Source organism: Aegilops tauschii, chromosome 7 (assembly GCF_002575655.3).
Source record: "Aegilops tauschii subsp. strangulata cultivar AL8/78 chromosome 7, Aet v6.0, whole genome shotgun sequence".
NCBI lineage: Eukaryota > Viridiplantae > Streptophyta > Magnoliopsida > Poales > Poaceae > Aegilops > Aegilops tauschii.
In genome coordinates this window covers 184,980,595-185,004,686 of record NC_053041.3, presented here as the reverse complement: position 1 = coordinate 185,004,686, position 24,092 = coordinate 184,980,595, and the positions used below count along the sequence as shown (strand labels likewise).

The window sequence follows — 24,092 nt, the reverse complement described above, 5'->3', positions numbered from 1 at the left end:
TTTTTTCTTTATTTTCCTGTTTGTTTGTTTGTTTTGGCTGGGCTTTCTTAATTTGTTTGTTCTGATTGGGTCGGGCTGGCCTATGAAAATATTTTTTACCAACACATGTGAAAAAAGCTATTGGACAAACAAAAAGGAACAAAATAAAGCCCAGCAGATAGAGACAAGAAACTGTATGCTAAATTGAACGGTGCCGTCCATGGTTCATGGAGTTGATCACAAGAACTTATGGATGTTTTTTCAGCAAGTCAACTAGCAACTTACATAGACACCAAGTAGCTAGTTAACAAAATTCATGCATTAGCTATTTTAAAACTACAGCAAAAAGCATGGAGACAAGGCAACACAACAAGTTAAAGATCATGTTTTTCCTAGTTAACGTCCTGTATCAACTACTAAAACTCTAGAAAACATATGAATATATTTAGAGGTTACAAACCAGTGTAGGCAAGCCCTCCGACACTTCCATGTACGTGATTTCTACATGATATCCTCCCTCTTCTGACTCTATATCTTCAACACACTGCTCTTTGCCTTTTGCATTTCTTTTGCTCAGGGTCGCATCCTTCGTCATCCATGTCAGTGTCTGTGCACTGTTGTATTCATAAATGTATATGATACATTAGTGTTGAAAACAAGTTAAAAATAGAGGGGGTAGGAGAAAGTATGACAAAGAAGCAGCTAAAATCGTGGCACTAGCTAGAAGAGAATTTCTACTACTAGTTTGTAAATCAGCATATCATGCCCGCCTGGTGCACTAGCGACACTATCTCTGAGATTGAACACATGCGCATTTAAAAAAATCTGAACAGAAAAAAAACAATCTGAACATATATCCAGCAGCTACTAGTTGTGATCTCTGTTATGAAAAACATTCATCCCAACACACACACGCGTGCAAAGCCCAGGACTGGGTAGCCAGCTTTTACAAATGATTTGATGTTTGTTATCTCAAGCAGGGCACTGCCAAGCCTACAAAAAATCTGGCTAGCATAACAAAGACACCATCGTTGTCATTATAGTAAACAAAAACTGAACCTGGAACAGGCATACACATTGTCTTGACTCTACTTCACGAATATACAAACTTTAGTGATTGCTTGAGTTAAAAAAAACAAGACAAAAAATATATAATCATTCCCCTGGGATCCCACAATGTCATCGCCCCTCAAACATCTCCCAAATCATGTCCACCCCTCCCCACTCCCCCAAGCAACTGATCTGCTGCTAGTATTTGAAAATGTAAGCATGCATCGACGCACAGCGAAAAAAGTCACCAAAAATTACAGCCCCCGTCAGCACACATGACATCACATCCATGTTGACTGCAGAAAAAAAGAGGACTTAGTGCTACTGTAGTTAGCAAGTGTCCGTTTGAAAAAAGAGTGTTGTGGAAGCACATAAGGTTGATGCCAAGTTAAACTGAAGCAATACGCACCATGCAGATATATTTTGGTCCATTTTCATTCTTTAAACAAAAGCCTGCCTACCAAATACCACTGCTAACAATCCCTTTAATTCAGCTACAAACTCAACAAGACTATTCCTGGAAAAACTACTACACAGATTCAGAGAACTAAAAAAATGACAAACAAACACACATTCAGGTTAACTCAGGTGAAAAGAACTCTCTGCAAAATCCAGCTTCACCGGGGACCTCTCGACCTAAAAATAATCAAAAGAGGAACTATCTGTACTTAATGAACCCATCTCTAGCAGTACACTTGCAATTAGGATATTGGGACAACAAAATCAAAACGAAAGTAAGGTGCAGATCCAAAAAAACAATGCGTGAGCTTACTCTGAATAAACATCATGTGCTTACATGCGTCAGGTTTTGGATGGCCTCACCTGTGCGGCCCAGGAGCCGGCCCAGCCCAGCTGGCCGATGCCAGTCACCTCCCACCTCGCGCCAGAAGGACGCGAGGCGTGTGTTCGCCGCACGCCGGCACGCGCCCGCGCCATCTCCTGCTTTCCGCCGCTTCCCGACGCGGCTGTGAACGCCACGCACCTCCCCTCGACCCCCTCGCTCCTCTCCCTCACTCGCTGCTCTCTCCCGACCTCTTCCCCCTCCTCTGCTCCCTCTTCCTCTCCGCCCGAGCGGAGCTCGTCGACGCCGCTCGCCGTTGTCGTGGCCACTGAGCCCCCCTCGCCTAGCTAGGATGCCCAGCAGCTCCGACACCTCGCGCTACGCCTCTCCACCGAAAGAAGCCACTCCGGACGCCCTGCAACGACCGCATCGTCATCGTCTTCGAGCTTCGGCCGCCGGCAACCCCACCGTCGATTCGACGCCGTCCGTGCCTCCCCGAGCTTGCCGAGAAGCTCTTCGTGACCGCGGTGAGCCCCCGGTCATTTCCCCCTAACCCTGTCCCCGTTGGGTTGCCGTAGCACCATTCCCCACGAGCACCGAAGCTCGCCGCCGCCATTGCCAACGAGCTCCGTGCTCCTGAGCTCGGCCGCTCGCCCGAGCATCACCAGCGTGCTCGCCGCGCTCCTGTGAACCTGAAGCACCCACGGGTTCGCCCTGCCGTGCCCTGTAGCGCCTTCTCCGCCGTTGCCCGAGCTCCGGCCGCCGCCCAAGTGGTCGCCACCGTAGTTCCCGACCTCCCCTCGCCCAGCCGCCTGCTCCGTTGGATGCGGTGCACGTCCAGCAGCCCGTAGGGCCAAACGCCGAGCCCGATGGTCGCCGGAGGGCGTTTCCCGAGCCCCTCCGTCGCGTCTGTCGCCGCCGGCGCGTTTGACCTTTTGACCAGGGGTTTGACTTCCCCTAGGTCACTGACAAGTGGGCCCCGGCCCTGACTAGATTAGTTTAGGACTAATTAACCCTGCTGACACTGATAGTGGGCCCAATGGCTGTTAATTTGATTAGTTAGATTTAATTAACCCTGTTAGTTATTTGTGTCACTGACGTGTCGACCCCACTGGTCAGGTTTGACCTGGACCGGGTCAGTTGACCTACTGACGTCACAGTGACGTAGTGCTGACGCCATAACTCATTTTCTGGGTTAATTTTAATACAGGAAATTCCAGAAAATAGTATAAACTTCTAAAATTCATAGAAATTCAACCGTAGCTCCAAATCAAACAAGTTATATATGAAAAATTATCAGAAAAATGCAATCTATCCATCTGTATCATTTTCATGCATGTCAAACTAAGTTATACCTGCTGTATAGGTGAAAACATGATAATGCACTATTTGAATTCATAGTTGAATTTGAATTCGAACCTTGAGTTCAAATCAACCCAAACCTTTCTGTTGCTAGTTGCATTAGACCAAATCACGTCATATTGCCATGTCATGATCATGCATCATATTGTGCATTGCATTGATTGTGTTCTTCCTTGTTTGCCGGTGATTGTCCCCTCTCGAAATCAAAAGCTAGTCTCACCTCTAGCTGCTTAGGTTAGTACAACAATGGTCTCACCTTTTTTGCATGACTAATGTCGGACATGCAACTGTCCCCCTTCTCCTCGTCGCCCCCTCCTCCCGACAAAACAAAGGCGAGTTGCAACCAGGTTAGAAAACATGCAGATGTGGTTGGGGGCGTCGCTTGCAGTTACATGGCTAGCGTCAAACATGTAACTGCCCCCATCTCCCTGCCGCCCCTCTGACAAAACAATACCTAGTCGCAGCCATGTTGGAAGACATGCAATTGCAATCGGGGGTGATGCTTGCAGTTGCATAACTAGTGTCGGACATGCAACTATCCCTCCTCTCACCGTCGTCCCCTCCAACAAAACCCAGTTGCAACCATGTTGGAAGACATGTAGTTGCAGTCGAGAGGCGTCACTTGCAGTTGCATGCTAGTGTCAGAGATGCAACTTACACATTCCATCAAAACAAAAAGGCCAGTTGCGACCACATTGGAAGGCATGCAACTTGCAGTTGCATAACTAGTGTCGGACATGCAACTATCCCTCCTCTCACTGTCGTCCCCTCCAACAAAACCCAGTTGCAACCATGTTGGAAGACATGTAATTGCAGTCGAGAGGCGACACTTGCAGTTGCATGCTAGTGTCAGAGATGCAACTTACACATTCCATCAAAACAAAAAAGCCAGTTGACCACATTGGAAGGCATGCAGTTGCAGTCCGGGGTTGACAATTGCAGTTGGATGCCTAGAATCGAACATGCAACTCCCACTTTCCCACAAAACAAAAAGACCAGTTGCGATCACGTTGGAGAGTTGCGGCCGGGGGTAACAGTTGCAGTTGCATGCCTATTACTAGACATGCAACTACCCCCCCCCCCAACTTGCAACTACCTCACCGACCGCCGCCCTCCGACAAAAACACAAGGCCAGTTGTGGTCGGTAGGGAGACATGCAAATGCAGTTGGGGCGACACTTGCAGTTGCAAGCCTACTGTCGGACATGCAATTGCAACCATGTTGGAAGGCATGCATTTGCAGTCGGGCTGACAATTGCTATTGCATGCCTACATGCAACTCCCACCTCCCCACAAACAAAAAGGACCAGTTGCAACCATGTTGCAAGGCATGCAGTAGCAGTCCATGGTGGCAATTGCAATTGGATGCCTAGAATCGTACATGCAACTCCCACCATCCCACAATACAAAAAGACTAGTTGCGACCATGTTGGGAGAGTTGCAGTCGGAGGTAATGTTGTAGTTGCATTCTTAGTACTCGAAACACAAGACTAGTTATGGTCAGTAGGGAGACATGCAAATGCAGTTGGGGGTGACACCTACAGTTGCAAGCCTACTGTTGAACATGCAGTTGCAACCATGTTGGAAAGCATGTAGTTGCATGCCTAATATTGGACATGCAACTCCCACCTTCCAACAAAACAAAACGACCAGTTGCAACCATGTTGGAAGGCATGCAGTTGCAGTCCGGTGGTGACAGTCGCAATTGCATGCCTAGTATCATACTTCAACTCCCACCTTCCCACAAACAAATAGACCAGTGGCGACCATGTTGGGAGATTTTAGGTGCAATCGGGGGTGACACTTGCAGTTGCATGCCTAGAACTAGACTTGCAACTACCTCACCCCCGCCGCCCTCCAACAAAAACGCAAGGCCGGTTCGGGTTGGTAGGGAGACATGCAAATGCAGTTGGGGGCAACACTTGCCGTTGAAAGCCTACTGTCGGACATGAAGTTGCAAACATGTTGGAAGGCATGCAAATGCGGGGTGGGGGTGACAATTGCAGTTGCATGCCTAGTATCAGACATGCAACTCCCACCTTCCAACAAAACAAAAGGACTAGTTGCGACCACTTTGAAAGGCATGCAGTTCGTAGTCGGGGGTGACGACTACAGTTGCATGCCTAGTATGACACATGCAACTCCCACTTTCCAACAAAACAAAAAGACTAGTTGCAACAACATTAGCAGTGGTGCAATTGCAGTTGCGGGTGACTGTTGCAGTTGCATTCCTAGCACTGCACTTGCAATTACCACCTCCCTCGACTTGCAACTACCTCACCTCCCCTCTCTCTTTCCCCCTCCAACAGAAACACAAAGCCAGTTGCATTCGGTAGGGAGACATGCAGTAATAGTTGGGCGTGACACCTATAGTTGCAAGCTACTATCGGACATGCGGTTGCAGTCATGGGTGACAGTTGCATGCCTAGTACCGGACATGCAACTCCCCCCCCACTTGCAACTACGTCACCCCCTCTCTCCTCCGCCGCCCTACGACAAAAACACAGACATGCAATTACAGTTGGGCGTGAGACTTGTAGTTGCAAGCCAACTAACGAAATGCGGTTGTAGTCGGTGGTCACAGTTGTAGTTGCATGCCCAGTATCGGTCATGCAATTCCCCAAAAAAACTCGTTGCATCCCTTGTTGGAAGGCATGCAATTGCAGTTGGGGTGTGACCGTTGCAAGTGCATGCCTACTGCTGGACATGCAAATGCCCTCCCCCTCGGACTTCCAACTACCCCACCCCTCACCCTATGACAAGAAAGCCCTGGGAAAATACAACAAAACCCTACAAAAGCCCCTAGCTGTGGGTCGAGGGTTGAGTTGGCATTGGGTCGGGCCCCTAGGGGTGCAAGTGCAACTACAAAATCCCGAGGAAAAGCTCCCGGGTTGTGAGTCAAGCGTTGACTAGCAACTTGGGCACCTACAAAATCCTAGGAAAAAGCTCCCAAGATGTGAGTCAAAAGGTTGACTTGCAACTCAGGCTACTACAGAAAATGTATGAAAAAGCCCCTAGTTGCGAGTCGAGGGGTGACTTGGAAATTGGGGGCAACTACAAAAACCTATGAAAAAATTCCTAGTTGTGAGTCAAGGGTTGACTTGCAACTAGGGCAGTTACAAAACCTATGAAAAAGCCTCCCTAGGAGCATGTCGATACTTGACATGCAACTAGGTCGGGGGCCTGGGGTGCAACTACAAAAGCCTACGAAAAAGCCTCAATTGTGAGTCAAGGGTTGACTTCCAACTGCCCCTCCCCCCTACAAACTATGAAAAAAGCCTAGTTGAGTGCCAATAGTTGACATGCAACTGGGAGCAGGGTCCTAGGGTGCAACTACAAAACTACGAAAAAGCCCCCAATTAAGAGTCGAGGGTTGACTTGTAAGACAAATATGAGTGTTCTATCAAACTATCATTCCTAAAAAAACCTCTCCAGGAAAAAGAATATAAAATGTGTATTATAACAAAAAATAGTAAAAAATATAACAAAAACAAGTAAAACAATTTCAGATTTTTACTTGAAGTATACCGAAAACAAAAAAAAAGCTGAAAACTGGAAAACATGTACATCCATACTTGAAAAAATGCAGTTCAGAGTTACAAAAACTAAAAACCCTACAAAAAGCTTATAGTTCAGATTTTCAGTTCAGATTTGAATTATGTATTTGGTTTGCCACAAACGTCACCTTCGCTCCCATCATGTTGTTGAAACGGACCCTTTCATTGCATGGCACAACCTATTTTGGTTGAACACAAAAAAGCAAAGAACAAAAGTTAGGAGTGGTGTCATGACAAAGACTAATATAAAAAGAAACAAAAGATAAAAAATGAGAAAATATATTAAAAAAAGAAGCTAGTGAGTTACCCCTGCGTTTTTGAAGTGCTCCCATACATACATGCTGAAACCGCTTCCCTCGCTCTCATAGTTGCAATGGTTCAAACAAACTCCACAAGCCATCTCCTGTGCGCATAAAATAGAAGCAAAAAAGAAAATAATTAAATGGGTAACTCACTAACAGCACAAATATGAAAAAGTAAAAAACTGGATTCAGAAAAGCATAACTAGAAAATGAATGATTGCAAAATATCTAGATTTCAGCATTTATTCCTGTATGTTTATGACTGTGGTGTGAACCCAAATCCTGCTTACCAGATGCTAAGCGCCATTATTTATACACAACAAAAAAGAACTATTGTTGCCCCTAATTAATCTAATATAGCAGTGGTGACAAACTACTAGGGGCATGTGCCAACAAATATCCCCGCTGTGTCGGCACTCAGCAGAAACAACAGCAAGATCAAGTTGTCAAAAAAAATGACTAGTAGAGGTTATATCCTAACAAAAGGTCAACTTAGGCACCCTAAAAACACATGCTCCTCCTGTATAGAAGCATGGAAGAACTAGCTTAATTAATATTTGTTCTCCTGCAAACGAAGTCTCCCTGATTTAATGACTCTCAAAAAGTCATAGCATAAAAATAGCAGTACTGGCAGTACTTTTGCTCAATACTATTCCAGATCTTCTCGGCCAAAGATCCTAATTAATCTCTAAGTACCTACAAAGCAAAAAAAAAGATTAGTAGTACTCGTAGTACTAGTTCTGGTCCTACACATGTATAGATCAATCAGGTCAGCTCTAGTGCTGTTGAGCTTTTGCACCTGCACAAAACTGTAAAAAACCAGTACCACACCAGAAAAATGGGTTTCAGTACAAATCTGAAAATTTAAAAATCAACATGCCGTTGCTAGTGATGGGTTCAGTAATCATTATCTTGATTCCATAGAAAAAATTAGAGCATGGTACTGATTCTAGGGTTCAGCAAAATCTGAAAAACAAAAAAAATGCTACTGCTAGAAAATACGTTCAGTAATCATTCTCTTTGACTCCTTAGAAAGATTTGAACATGCTACTGATTAATAGGTTTCAGCAAAAATCTGAAAAAACAAAAAAATACAAGCCCACTCCTAGTGATAGGTTCAGTAATAATCTCTTGTTTCCAGAGAATGGTTTCAAAACAAGCTACTGATTAATAGGGTTTCAGCAAAATCTGAAAAAAAAACATGTCACTCCTAGTGATAGGTTCAGTATTAATCCTCTTGTTTCCAGAGAATGATTTCAACATGCTACTGATTGCACAAGGGTTTCGGCAATCTGAAAAAAATCAAACAAAAATGGACGCACTACATACCACTGCTTGAAGAAAAAGGACACGAAAAAAGGACTAAATCTGGGAGGGATTCCATGCTTCAAGCTACTAATCTAGACTTGATCCAAACAAAAAATGGAACCCAATCCCCTCAGATCTGAAGCAGAGCGCCAACAAATAAACAAAAAAATTGGAGGAAAGAGGGTAACACTTACTCCACTAGCAACATCGCCCAGGCTCTCACTGGCCGTTCAAGAGCAAAGGCGATTTCTTTCGTTCCACCGCAGAGATCTTTGGCTTTTTGACAGAGAAAGAACAGAGAGATAGACGAAGAAATGGACTGATTACTGGCCACGGGGTGCTCTCGGCCGCCGCTTCCCATTCCATTTCTTTACTGCGGCCAAAAAAACAAGACAGTAAAAAAAAGAACAAACAAACAAAAAGGCCCACCCGAGCACCTGTCCAGCCCACAAAAGGCAAGCGCGATGACGCTCCGACTAAAAAAAAAAAGAAAAACGGGCTGGTCGGCGCCTTATATAGGCCGAAACATAGGACAAAGCACCGAACACGAATCTTGGAACAACCAAAGCATCCAATGGCTAGCTCGTCGACTGAGACTTCGCGAAGTCTCAGTCGACTGAGATTTAGCAGTTCCGTTGCAGGAATGGCGTTGAACGATGGAACCCGGTCGGTGCAAGGGCCGTCGGTTCAGCTGGGCCTCAAAATTTTGCCGCGGGGTTAATGAAACGGGAACTTTGTAGTTGCTTTGAGAAGATTCAGAAAGAAATTACTAATGGATACAACTCGATTCTTCGATGATAGCACACTGTCGCTTTCAGTTTGGGGTGAAATGGCTAACTGTCACTAGTGTAGAACCGGGCTGTAGTCCCGGTTTGTAAGATCCTTTAGTGCCGGTTCTGGAACCGACACTAAAGGGTGGGGACTACAACCCTTTCCCTTTAGTCCCGGTTCAACACGAACCCAGGCCCGGCCCATAGGCGGGGCCATTGGGACGCCCGCCTTGGGCCCCCGGAAGGCAGGGGCCCAGGCCCAGGTATTATTTCCTAGGAAGGCCAGAAAAATAGCGAGAGTAAAGAGGGCCTGTCAATCGTTCCTGTGCTTCTCGACTCCTCTTCCCCAAATCCTAGACTCCCACGACAGCGCCGCCGTTCCCGTGCGTCTCCAATTCCAAGATCGCCGCCGGCCATTAGTGGGGACTAAAGGCGCAAAGCGACTTCCCAATCAGCTCTCCTTCCTCCCTCAACGTTCTGCTCGTTCCCCATCAGCTAGACGTTGGAGACTTGGAGACGGTCTGTTCTTCTTTTCATCCTCCCCATAATCCCGTTCCTCCCCATGAATAGCTGTGCCCTCCGACGACTCCACATCTCTTCTTCTTATCTTCTTCTCATCAGACTTCAGTGGATCTAAGTGCAGATTAGGAGAACCGGTGAACTAGGGGGGGGATTATTCAGTTCATGGTGTTGTGTTCTATTTGGTGCTGACTGCAACCTGTTGCGTATCTGCTGATCTGCCACCTACATCCACATCATCCAAATTTCAGGTGCTTTTGTTCCTGTTTTAATCATTTTATGCTGCTTGTTCTTGTTTAGTGACATCTCCTCCAGAAAGTATTATCCAGTAGTAACAAAAGGAAGAGGAAAAAACAAATAGATGAAGGTAAAATCCGTAAAAGGATCACATAATTTTCACAGCTAGTAGTTCTTCTAAAGATCCCCTGGTAACACAAATGATCTAAGTAGCAACCAGTTTTGATAGGAATTTTTGTTTTGCAGAACAAAATGAAGCCGCCATTCAAATTTAGGAATGTAAGCTTTTGTGTAAAACGAACTTTTGTCGGACTACATCAATTCATTACTATCATGGTGTAGTTCACTTGTTCGATAAATAAATTGTAGTGTCAGTTTGAGAATTCAAATTAAGATCATCATGCTATGCTATGTACTGGATATTACTTTGCTTTTGAAATAGAAAATATTTTGAGCTTTTGAGTAAACAAGGGCCCCTTATTGTTGTATTGACCCTAGGCCCCGTATATCTATGGGCCGACCCTGCACGAACCGGCACTAAAGGGCCACCACGTGGCACAAGCACGCGCCGGGGGCAGGGGGCTTTTAGTCCAGGTTGGTTACACCAACCGGGACTAAAAGGTTTAGGGGTTTTGGGTTTATGATTTATTTTTTATTTAATTTTGTGTTTTCCATTTAATTCTTTTTCATTTGCTGGTATTTTATGATACTACATATTATACATGTTATGCATATATATAAATAGAATTTCTCGTAGAACCGCTCTCTCTATATATAATATATATATATATATATATATTATATATATATCATCGAATGTCTCGCACGACCATTCACACATACACATGTATATATACAATTTGGTATATACAAATTCTCCTACAATTTGCAGAGCATTACGTGGAGGCATTAGGTCTAGCTAGGTACGGGGTAATAATATTCTTCGTTGGGATCTATGACCTGGTCAAGCAAAAATCCCGCTATTTCCTCTTGAATTGCTCGTACGCGATTCTCTGGTAGGAGCCTATCCCGCATCTCCTTCATCTTTAAAGAAGAGATCAAAAATATGCATGCATTATTAGTTGTGTCTATATATATATATATATATATATATATATATATATATTAGATAATGATGTAAAAATTGTGAATAGTGTTCTGGCAAACGTACCCATTGCTCTCTATCAGTTCTGCTCCTTTCGGACGTCATCATGCGAATGTTCTCGCAAACGTAGTATGCACATAAATCAGTCCCCGGCGCCTGCCTCAGGGCCTTTACGAGAATAGAATTCAATCGGATAATAATTAATCAAACATGATAATGGTGTTGAAACTAGAATTAAAGAGATGCACGGACGTAGCTAGCTAGTACTACTTAATTACCTTGGGTCGCACCCATTTCAGCTGTTCTGGCCATTCGCCTGGAACCTCTTTGATGAACTTTTGCCAAGCCCTGCCCGCCGGCAAAGAAAATGAATAAATGAGTTATTAATTAGTTGATATCAGGAAATGATGAATTAAAGAGGCCGACATATAGTTCGATAATGATTGAAATTACCTGTCAACCATCCCCTTCACGATTGAGTACCAGTAGTTTCTTTATATAGTGAGTCTAGTACTTGAACTTTTGCCTTGTCAACTTCAATGATTAACAAGATCCAGTGGAAACTGCATGTACAGATGTTTGTATAATTAAGGCATGTCATAACTCATCAACTACACCTTTTATATTAACATCTAGTAAGAAAAAGCATAATTTGTAGTACAAGACAGTGTCACTCACCCGAAGTTGTAAGGAAGTAGTATTTCTGGTTGGGTATTTAGTCGCTTCAAGAACTCTAGCAAGCTTTTCTCCGTGTATGTTCGATCATAATCACGTGACTATGTCTCTTGATTAATGGTATTTGGGTCAATGAACCCAATGCCATATCATCCAACTTTTTTCATTTCATACATCTTCATTCTGCATAATACCACAGAAAAGAATATAGTGAGGATAATTACAGGTAATGAACGAGCACTACAACTAGCTACAGAATTAAATTAATTACAGAAAGAAACCACTTACAGACAATAGCAACTGACGATAGATTTGTCAAGTGCGTCTTGATTGAATAACCGAAACATTTCTTGAAACTCAACCCACAGATCTTTTCCATGGTAGTAATGCTCTTCAGTGACTTTCACCATGAGGGACTCTTTATCGGTAGTCTTTACTTCTCTCATGTACCATTGATGCAATTCATACATTCTCATTGATAGACGCTTGATCTCCTCAGGCTTGACCATAGGTTCGCCGCAGGCATATTTTCGTTTTAGTTCCCCCTCTTTAAAATTTTCCATGGGCTCAATCTCTAGGAGTTGATAAACAGAAACACTGGCCTCTTCAGCCATCCTTCTATGATCGTCGGTTATTACCAGCTGATCGGCGCCGGTACTCACATGTGTTGGTACAATGAGCGGGGGGATCAATTGCACCTCATGTTCTCCCAGCTAGGGAACAATTTTCCCGCTTTTTTTGGCAGCTGCTTTGCTCGAGCTCGAGCTCGACTCCTTCTTTTGTTGTGCTTGATATGACTTGCTGATTTGGCGCTCATAGTCTGAGGCCCTAGGCTTGTGAGTTGGTGCTTGAACCATACGAATAAAGTGGTCAACGACATGCTCAGGTACTTTCTCCTTTGGCGGCGGTGGCGGTTTCGGTCCAAAATGGGCCCTCAATTGGGCTTGCACTTTGGCTTCGTTTTCCTCCTCAGTTAGGTTGTAAGGCAACCTTGAAAGAGGCGTGAGGCTTGGACCAAATCTGCATTTCTTGCCTCCTGTACTTGTACCGCTAGCTGCCATAGCTGCAACGCCTCTCTTCCGCTGTTGCTTAGGCGGCGGAGCCCGCTGAGGCGGCGAAGACGGCTAACATGGTGCCTGACTTGGAGGAGCAGGACTCTGCTGAGGCGGTGGCTGACTTGGAGGAGCGGGAGTCTGCTGACGCGGTGGCGGACTTGGAGGAGGAGCCGGTTGACGCGGTGTCGGTGGCCTTGGAAAGAAGATGCAATCCTTTCTCCATAGAATGATACGATGTATGGCCTCTCCCAGTGTGTGCTCGTCGTCACCTACAGGAATGTCAAGCTCTAGCCCCGAATATTGTGCCACCACTTCATCAACCGTGACACGAGCATAGCCAGCTGGAATCGGATTGCAATGGAAGGTAGCTTCAGGGGGACTTGTATAAGCAACGCCGTCCGCTACCTTCATGGATACGTTCTTCATTTTAAAGTGTAGCTCACAATTAGTGTTATCCATGATGTCATCCACAGGGTATCTATCCAGCAGTGCCTCTCGCCCGGGGCGGAACCCACGCTGCTTCTCGGCATGGATGGGACGGTGCTATCCAATGCTGGATCCTCTAGCTGCTGCCGCTGCTGAGACCCCCTTTCCTGGCTAAGTGAGTCAATCTGCTGCTGCTGCCGCTGGAAAGCGAGTGCCAACTCGGCGTGCCTTGATTCTAGGCCTTGAAGGCGTTTTGCTTCCTGCTTCATCTACTCCTCCTCCATCTTCCTCTTCTTCTCCTCCTCCTGCATCTTATTTCTCACACGGCTTCTGTAGTCGGTGTTCCAGTCGGCAAACCCCTCAAACCACGGAACACCGCCTTTGCCTCGTGTTCTTCCCGGGTGTTCAGGATTCTTTAGGGCACGCGTAAGCTCTCGTTCTCTCTGTTGGGCGTGAACACCCCCGTTCGAGCCTCTTCTATTGCAACAATTAGATTGAGGTCGGCTCCTTTAAGGCTTGCCCGCTCCAAAACCTGTCCTGTCTTTGGGTCCAACGTCCCCCCATGCGCATAGAACCAAGTCCTGGACCTGGGGGGCCAACTCAATATAACTGGAGTGACCCCTGCACTCACCATATGTTGCTCAGCGAGATCCCACTTAGGCCGGGCCACCTCATAGCCACCTGCCCCCAGCTTATGGTGCCACTGCTTTTTCACGACATTGATCTTGTTTATTCTCGACCGTTCCTGAGCTACTTCTGATTCCTTGAATTTCACGAAAGCGTCCTAGTGATCTCTTGCCTTCTCCAGTGTTCCCTTGAATTCTGGAGTCTTCTTTCCTCCTTCGACGTACTTGACCCATATACTTTTCTTGTGGTTGTTGAATGCCATCGCCATCTTCCTAAGAGCAGCGTTCTTGACTTTCTCCACATCTGCATCTGTGAAATGATCTGGTAGGGTGAAATGTGACATGAGAGATTCCCAAAGCCGATCTTTTGTTCTTTGGTCGACAAAAGTAAGATCTGGACGTTCCTTTGCTGCCTTTTTCCATTCTTGAATGGAGATCGGGATTTGGTCCTTCACAAGAACTCCGCATTGACGAATGAACTTGTTCGCATTCTTCTTAGGTTCGCGCGGTTTGCCATTAGGTTGGATGGCATCGATGTTGTACTTTACTCCATCCTTCAACTTTTTGGCCGGGCCTCGAACTGTCCTGCTGTCTGTAGAAGATTTACTCGATCTGGAGGGCTGAAAGAAGAAAAATGATTCATTAATATACACACACACACACACACACACACACACACACAAAATCAATTAAAACATGTGATGATCACCAGAAGCCTGCTTCTATAAATATACCTCGCCAGTATTTGTTATTTGAAGATCATCATAGTTCTGGACTTCATCTATTCGTTCGTCTTCATCGAATATCATATCACCCTCCCCGGTATTGTTCAGATATTGTGAGCCTTCATCTTCTTCATTCTCATCTGGCCGGCTCGGGAAGCGTATGATCTTGAACAAGGCCTCTTCTCCTTCTCTGCCGGTATTGTCTGCCAAAGCTTTTATTTAACTAATCCATAAGAAATATAAAAAAATTTAGTATTCAAATTAGAATGCATGCATGTAATCAATAAGGAAAAACTGAATCATAGTACATAATATGCATCTCGAATAATCCAGATAATTAATATGCATCATCGAATATAATCTCGAATACATCGTCTCGAATATTATCGAATAATATAATCTCGAATACATCGTCTCAAATATCTTGAATACATCACTAGCTAATACAGATCGAATACTATCGAATAATATAGTTCACTCGCAGTTCCTGAGGCGCGGGCGGTGGACACCCAAAGAGAAGGAACCATACAAGATCATAGCTCGGGTGAGATCCCCGAAGAACCTACCAGGTATTGGAGAACCTGACGTCCAACGCAGCCATGTAGCGATGGACGTGCTCGTCCTCCTCCCTGACACGACGACGTACCACCTCCGGCGAGGCCGGCTGTTGCTCGTCCTCGAGTAGGTAAATGATAAAAATAGAATTTTTGATGCGGAATGCTACTTGGCATAATTTCAATGTAATTCTTCTTAATTGTGGTATGAATATTCAGATCCGAAAGATTCAAGATAAAAGTTCATATTGACATAAAAATAATAATACTCCAAGCATACTAACTAAGCAATTATGTCCTCTCAAAATAACATGGCCAAAGAAAGTTCATCCCTACAAAATCATATAGTTTAGTCATGCTCCATTTTCGTCACACAAGAATGCTCTCATCATGCACAACCCCGATGACAAGCCAAGCAATTGTTTCATACTTTAGTAATCTCAAACTTTTTCAACCTTCACGCAATACATGAGCGTGAGCCATGGATATAGCACTATGGGTGGAATAGAATATGATGATGGGGGTTATGTGGAGAAGACAAAAAAGGAGAAAGTCTCACATCAAAGAGGCTAATCAATGAGCTATGGAGATGCCCATCGATTGATGTTAATGCAAGGAGTAGGGATTACCATGCAACGGATGCACTAGAGCTATAAATATATGAAAGCTCAACAAAAGAAACTAAGTGGATGTGCATCCAACTTGCTTGCTTACGAAGACCTAGGGCACTTGAGGAGGCCCATTGTTGGAATATACAGGCCAAGTTCTATAATGAAAAATTCCCACTAAAAGTGACAAAACAAGATACTCTCTATCATGAAGATCATGGTGCTACTTTGAAGCACAAGTGTGGTAAAAGGATAGTAACATTGTCCCTTCTCTCTTTTTCTCTTTTTTTGGGCCTTCTCTTTTTATGGCCTTTCTCTTTTTTTATTCCTCACTTGGGACAATGCTCTAGAAAAATGATGATATCACACTTCTATTTATTTACAACTCAATGATTACAACTCGATACTAGAACAAAGTATGACTCTATATGAATGCCTCCGGCGGTGTACCGGGATATGCAATGAACCAAGAGTGACATGTATGAAAGAATTATGAATGGTGGCTTTGCCACAAATACTATGTCGACTACATGATCATGCAAAGCAATATGACAATGATGAACGTGTCATGATAAACGGAATGGTGGAAAGTTGCATGGCAATATATCTCAGAATGGCTATGGAAATGCCATAATAGGTAGGTATGGTGGCTGTTTTGAGGAAGATATAAGGAGGTTTATGTGTGAAAGAGCGTATCATATCACGGGGTTTAGATGCACCGGCGAAGTTTGCACCAACTCTCAATGTGAGAAAGGGCAATGCACGGTACCGAAGAGGCTAGCAATGGTGGAAAGGTGAGAGTGCGTATAATCCATGGACTCAACATTAGTCATAAAGAACTCACATGCTTATTGCAAAAATCTACAAGTCATCAAAAACCAAGCACTACGCGCATGCTCCTAGGGGGATAGATTGGTAGGAAAATACCATCGCTCGTTCCCGACCGCCACTCATAAGGAGGACAATCAAAGAACACCTCATGTTTCAAATTTGTTACATAACGTTTACCATACGTGCATGCTACGGGACTTGCAAACTTCAACACAAGTATTTCTCAAATTCACAACTACTCAACTAGCACAACTTTGATATCACTACCTCCATGTCTCAAAACAATCATGAAGCATCAAACTTCTCTTAGTATTCAACACACTCATAAGAAAGTTTTTACTATTCTTGAACACCTAGCATATTAGGATTATTTAAGCAAATTACCATGCTATTTAAGACTCTCAAAATAATCTAAGTGAAGCATGAGAGATCAATAGTTTCTATAAAACAAATCCACCACCGTGCTCTAAAAGATATAAGTGAAGTACTAGAGCAAAAACTATATAACTCAAAAGATGTAAGTGAAGCAGATAGAGTATTCTAATAATTTCTGAATCATGTGTGTCTCTCTCAAAAGGTGTGTACAGCAAGGATGATTGTGGTAAACTAAAAAGCAAAGACTCAAATCATACAAGACGCTCCAAGCAAAACGCATATCATGTGGTGAATAAAAATATAGCTCCAAGTAAAGTTACCGATGGAAGTAGACGAAAGAGGGGATGCCTTCCGGGGCATCCCCAAGCTTTGGCTTTTTGGTGTCCTTAGATTATCTTGGGGGTTCCATGGACATCCCCAAGCTTAGGCTCTTGCCACTCCTTGTTCCATAATCCATCAAATCTTTCACTCAAAACTTGAAAACTTCACAACACAAAACTTAGCAGAAAATCTCGTGAGCTCCGTTAGCGAAAGAAAACAAAAGACCACTTCAAGGTACTGTAATGAACTCATTATTTATTTATATTGGTGTTAAACCTACTGTATTCCAACTTCTCTATGGTTTATAAACTCTTTTACTAGCGATAGATTCATCAAAATAAGCAAACAACACACGAAAAAAGAATCTGTCAAAAACAGAACAGTCTGTAGTAATCTGTAACTAACGCAAACTTATGGAACTCCAAAAAATAAGCCAAAATAGGAAGACCTAGAAAATTTGTTTATTGATCAGAAGCAATTGGAATCAATATTTTATCATGTTCTGGTGATTTTTAACAATTATTTTCGTGAACAGAAAGTTTCTGGAATTTTCTGCAAGATCAAATAACTATCATCCAAGAAGATCCTATAGGTTTAACTTGGCACAAACACTAATTAAAACATAAAAACACATCTAAACAGAGGCTAGAACAAATATTTATTCCTAAACAGAAGCAAAAAGAAAAAAAACTAAAAATAGAATTGGGTTGCCTCCCAACAAGCGCTATCGTTTAACGCCCCTAGCTAGGCATAAAAGCAAGGATAGATCTAGGTATTGCCATCTTTGGTAGGCAAATCTTCAATGAGGCATCTATCATCCTTAGGAGTTTCTTTATTTTTATTAATTATCAAACTTTTAGGCACAAGACCAAAAAAATCATTTGTAGCAAATGGTTCCTTAATGATAGCGAAAAGATTGGGATGAATACTTATAGATTTGAGATCCGCAGTTTCCTTACTAGAGGATTCACCCTTATTTTTAGGAACATACATAAGCTTGGCAATTTTAGTTGGAGGACTTGGAGTATTCTTAACGGAAGAAAAAGCGGTTCCCAATTTGGTAATGATACCCTCAAGTTTATCGATTCTAGTGGAATCCTGATTTATCCTTTCATTAACTATGGGTTCCTTCTCCTTAATATTTTTCAAAGTGACTCCTACTTTAGATCCGTATTGGGTAATTTGATTATGGATCTTTTTATCAAAATTTTCAATTAACTCTATGGTAGCAACTTTATTTTCAATAATTTCAAGTCTTTGCATTACATGCTCCAAAGTTAACATAGTTCCATTAACCAAGAGAGGTGGTGAGCCAAATAAATCTATCATAGCATTATAAGAGTCAAAAGTATGGCTACCCAAGAAATTCCCTCCGGTAATGGCATCAAGAATATATCTATACCGAGGATTAGCACCTACATAAAAATTGCGGAGAAGAACGGAAGTAGATTGCTTCCTGGTAGATCTATTTTGAGCATTGCAAATTCTATACCAAGCGTCTTTTAGATTTTCTCCCTCCCTTTGTTTAAAATTGAGAACTTCATTTTCGGGAGACAACGGAGAAGATAAAGGACTAGCCATGACGGCAAGGCAAGCAAAAGAAAAACAGGTGAACTAAAAAGAGAGGGCGAATAAAACGACAAGGGTGAAGTGGGGGAGAGGAAAACGAGAGGCAAATGGCAAATAATGTAATGCGGGAGATAAGGGTTTGTGATGGGTACTTGGTATGTTGATTTTTGCGTAGACCTCCCCGGCAACGGTGCCAGAAATCCTTCTTGCTACCTCTTGAGCACTGCGTTGGTTTTCCCTTGAAGAGGAAAGGGTGATGCAGCAAAGTAGCGTAAGTATTTCCCTTAGTTTTTGAGAACCATGGTATCAATACAGTAGGAGGCTACACGCAAGTCCCTCGCACCTACACAAACAAATAAATCCTCGCAACCAACGCGCTAAGGGGTTGTCAATCCCTACACGGTCACTTACGAGAGTGAGATCTGATAGATATGATAAGATAATATTTTTGGTATTTTGTGATAAAGATGCAAAGTAAAATAAAAGCAACGGAAATAACTAAGTGTTGAAAGATTAATATGATGGAAAATAGACCCGAGGGCCATAGGTTTCACTAGTGGCTTCTCTCAAGAGCATAAGTATTTTACGGTGGGTGAACAAATTACTGTTGAGCAATTGACAGAATTGAGCATAGTTATGAGAATATCTAGGTATGATTATGTATATAGGCATCACGTCCGAGACAAGTAGACCGACTCCTGCCTGCATCTACTACTATTACTCCACACATCGACCGCTATCCAACATGCATCTAGAGTATTAAGTTCATAAGAACAGAGTAACGCTTTAAGCAAGATGACATGATGTAGAGGGATAAATTCATGCAATATGATAAAAACACATCTTGTTATCCTCGATGGCAACAATACAATACATGCCTTGCTGCCCCTACTGTCACTGGGAAAGGACACCGCAAGATTGAACCAAAAGCTAAGCACTTCTCCCATTGCAAGAAAGATCAATCTAGTAGGTCAAACCAAACCGATAATTCGAAGAGACTTGCAAAGATAACCAATCATACATAAAAGGATTCAGAAGATTCAAATATTGTTCATAGATAAACTTGATCATAAACCCACAATTCATCGGTCTCAACAAACACACGGCAAAAGAAGATTACATCGAATAGATCTCCACAAGAGAGGGGGAGAACATTGTATTGAGATCCAAAAAGAGAGAAGAAGCCATCTAGCTAATAACTATGGACCCGAAAGTCTGAGGTAAACTACTCACACTTCATCGGAGAGGCTATGGTGTTGATGTAGAAGCCCTCCGTGATTGATGCCCCCTCCGGCGGAGCTCCAGAATAGGCCCCAAGATGGGATCTCGTGGGTACAGAAGGTTGCGGCGGTGGAATTAGGTTTTTTGGCTCCGTATCTGATCGTTTGGGGGTACGTAGGTATATATAGGAGGAAGGAGTACGTCGGTGGAGCAACATGGGGCCCACGAGGGTGGAGGGCGCGCCCAGGGGGGTAGGCGTGCCCCCCTACCTCGTGGCTTCCTGCTTGATTTCTTGACGTAGGTTCCAAGTCCTCTGGATCATGTTTGTTCCGGAAATCACGTTCCCGAAGGTTTCATTCTGTTTGGACTCCGTTTGATATTCTTTTTCTGTGAAACTCTGAAATAGGCAAAAAACAGCAATTCTGGGCTGGGCCTTCGGTTAATAGGTTAGTCCCAAAAATAATAGAAAAGTGAATAATAAAGCCCAATAATGTCCAAAACAGAAGATAATATAGCATGGAGCAATCAAAAATTATAGATACGTTGGAGACGTATCAGTTGCCTCTGCACCGGAAGTGGCCCACGCGAACGCCACCAAAGGAGCTCCGGTTGATGACGGGACCCGGGGCCGGGTTCCTCACCAAGCGGCGTGCCCCTGAAGGTAGCACCTCCTAGTGCCAGCCCGGTGGAGCCCAATCCCGGACATGGCTCCTCTGAAGCAAGACGTCGTGACGAACGAGTCGACGGCGAGGATGCGGGCCAGGCATCGTTGGCGTCGAGAACAAATTCTATGCAGATGTAACATTTTTAAAATGATTGGATTGTGATTTCTTATATACGAGGAAAACCTTTAGTCCCTGGCTATAGGAAAAGGATTCAGAATCATAACGAATTCTCTTAACCTTTAAGGGATTTAACAAAATGGCGCCATTCTAGATGTGCAGAAAATGGTCCATATTTTTCCTGATCTCATCTACCCTTCTATATGTCATGTTGTCTACTGTCAAAGGATTCAAGAAAACCATGACTTCATCATTAGCTGGAAGTAACAGACGCATGATGGTACGAAGCTCTCCAAAGTTGTTTTGGAACGGAGTCCCGGATAGGATAATTCGCTTTTTGATACGAAGTTCAGCAAGAGCCTTCCGAATATTGCTATTCGGAAGGCCTTTGCTGAACTTTGTACCAAAAAGCGAATTATCCTATCAGGAACTCCATTCCAAAATAACTTTGGAGAGCTTCATACCATCATGCGCCTGTTACTTCCGGCTAATGATGAAACCATGGATTTCTTCAATACTTCTACACAAGACAACATGACATATAGAAGCTAGGGTACGTAGATGAGATCGAAAAATGGATCAACTTGTGCACATCCATAATGGGGGCATTCTTGATAAATCCCTTATTAAAGGACTAAGAGAATCTATTGTACTATACATACATATACTAATTAATTGCAAATACATAACAAACTTTTGCAAATACAACACTAAAATATGCAACTTTTGCAAATAGTAGTTGCTATACATTGGATCAAATGTCAAAAATCTAGTTACATTGGATGTCAAAATTCAAACTTCCTCTCAAATGTACATCTATGCCATTCTTGCATCTATGTCAAAATTCAAACTTTGACATATGATCAGATGTTGCATATTTGATCATATTTCACTAGATCAAACTTTGACATATGATAAAATGTTGCATATGTCAAAATTCAAACTTTGACATATGATCAAAATTTGACATATGTCAAAATTATTGCATCTAGTTACATTGGATCAAATGTTGCATCGTGAAATATGCAAAATTTGAACTTTTTTCAATATACATCTAATCATCTAGTGAAAAAATGTCAAAATTCATCTAACTAACATTTCTATATCTAAAATTCATCTAACATTTCTATAAATAAAAGTATAAAAACTAAAAAAACATTCATCTAACATTTATAAATCTAATTCATCTAACATTTCTATAACTACAAGTATAAAAAACTAAAAAACAAAAAATAAGAAAATGTGTGTGTGTGTGTGCGCGCGTGTGTGTGTTCATATGCGTGTGTGTGTGTGTGCGGGCTCGATCGATGGGAGGGCGGCCATGGCGGCAGGGGCTCACAGCGGGGCGTTGGGGGAGGCGACGGCGATGGCGTGCGAGCTCGAGGGAGGGGCGACGCGCGTCGAGGGCGCGGGCGGCGCGTCGGGGGACGGCGACGGGGGACGGTGTGGGCGGTGCGTCGGGGGCGGCGACGGCGTGGGCGGCGACGACGTCGATCAGGGCAGGCGGTGCATCGTCGACGGAGAGGATGAAACAGAGGGAAACTGAATTTTTTCAAGTGTTGTATATATAGGAGGGACCTTTAGTCCCGGTTGGAGCCACCAACCAGGACTAAAGGTCAATTTGGGCCAGGCGAAGCGGCGGAAAGCGACCACCTTTAGTCGCGGTTGGTGGCTCCATCCAGGACTAAAGACCCCCCTTTAGTCGATGTTGGAGCCACCAACCGTGACTAAAGGTGGTGTGCTGCCAGCCGCGGTGCATGAAGTTTAGTCCCACCTCGCCGAGTGAAGGGCAGCCGCACTGGTTTATAAACCCAGCGGCGGCTGCTCCTTCGTGCTCCTCTCTAAAGTAGGCCTTCCGGGCCTACCTCTGCTGCGCTGCCTTGTGCACTACAAAAAAAGACACATCCGTGACATTTTGGGCCGAACGAATTTTTTCTGTCATACATATGACACTTCTATGACGATAATTGTGACAAAACCCGGTATCATCATAGATGTGGTGGGCTCCTACTTCTATGACAACAAATCATGACAGAAAATGGGCTTTTCGTCCTGGGCGGGCCGGAGACGCAGCTGCATGACATTCTTTGGGCCGTCCATGACGGAAAAAACCGTGGTAGAAGCGAGGGCGAGGAAAATTTCGGGGAGTTCCCGGTTACGGTGGGAGGTCGGGGGCCGAGCGATGCGCGTTTCTCTCGTACACGTACGCGCGTGTGTGCGAGGTGTTGGCTCTAACTGAACCCGAGCGAGGCGTTGGGCTCTAACTGAACCCGAGCGATTGCACTGCAGGCTACGCATTACTGAACCTGAGCGATCGATCGATGGCTGTTAACTGAACCCAATCGAGCGATTCCTTCGCTACTACTGCTAACTGAAGCCGATCGATGCTGCCTCTGGGATGAATAGTGAGTGTTGCGGGGGGGGGGGGGGGTTGGATGAACAGTGAGCGGTGGCGTTGCCTCTGGATGAATAGGACCCCGTGGTGTGGTGGAGGGCTGGATGAACAATAGACGGTGGAGGGGTGCCCGTGGAGGGGTGGTTGAACAGGACCCCGTGGTGTGGAGGGCTGGATGAACAGTAGACAGTGGAGGGGTGCCCGTGGAGGGGTGGTTGAACAGTAGCCAGTGGAGTAGCGCACGGTGGAGGCTGGATGAACTGGAGCCCGTGGAGGCTGGAAGGAGGTCGACGGTAGCCCGTGGAGGCTGGAGAAGGTCGAAGGTGGAGATGAACAGTATCTCGTGGAGTCCCGTTTTGCGGTACGCCACACCCCTCCCGATGAACATGACCCCTGTTTCGACCGTAGGAGGTCCGTTTTGTCCGTTTTGCGGTACGCCACACCCCTCCCGATCAACAGGACCCCCGTTTCGACCGTAGGAGGTCCGTTTCTTCCGTTTTGCGGTACGCCACACCCCTCCCAATCAACAGGACCCCCATTTCGACCGTATGAGGTCCGTTTCATCTGTTTTGCGGTACACCACACCCCTCCCGATCAACAGGACCCCGTTCCGAACGTAGGAGGTCCGTTTCCTCCGTTGTGCGGTACGCCAGGCCTCGTTTCCATCGCCTGTTCCGTCCAAGCCCTCCCGATGAACACGACCACGCATTCCGTTCCGACCCAGCCGGTTGGCTCCCACGCGTTCCGTTGCCTCCCCATGAACACGACGCATTCCGTTGCCTCCCCATGAACACGACGACGACGCTGTTTCTCCTTTCCGACCCAGCCATGTACACGAGCCCTGGCCGTACGTATGCGCGAGTAGGCGTTCGAGACCCCGCCCGTATGTACACATACTTGGCCGTATTTTCTTTCTTGCACCCTGGCCGCTATACGTACGTGTACATGCTACGTGCGCGC

At 44.5% G+C, this 24,092-nt stretch overlaps 1 non-coding gene across 1 annotated transcript; it reads right to left on the bottom strand.

The window, feature by feature from the left end:
- Positions 1–280: 280 nt before the first annotated feature.
- Positions 281–8,769, bottom strand: LOC109741785 (uncharacterized). Its single transcript, XR_002227687.4, has 5 exons — positions 8,533–8,769; positions 7,668–7,726; positions 7,036–7,131; positions 6,857–6,907; positions 281–593 (listed from the first exon to the last, which is right to left on the bottom strand). It is a non-coding gene; the product is annotated as an uncharacterized protein (transcript).
- Positions 8,770–24,092: the final 15,323 nt, after the last annotated feature.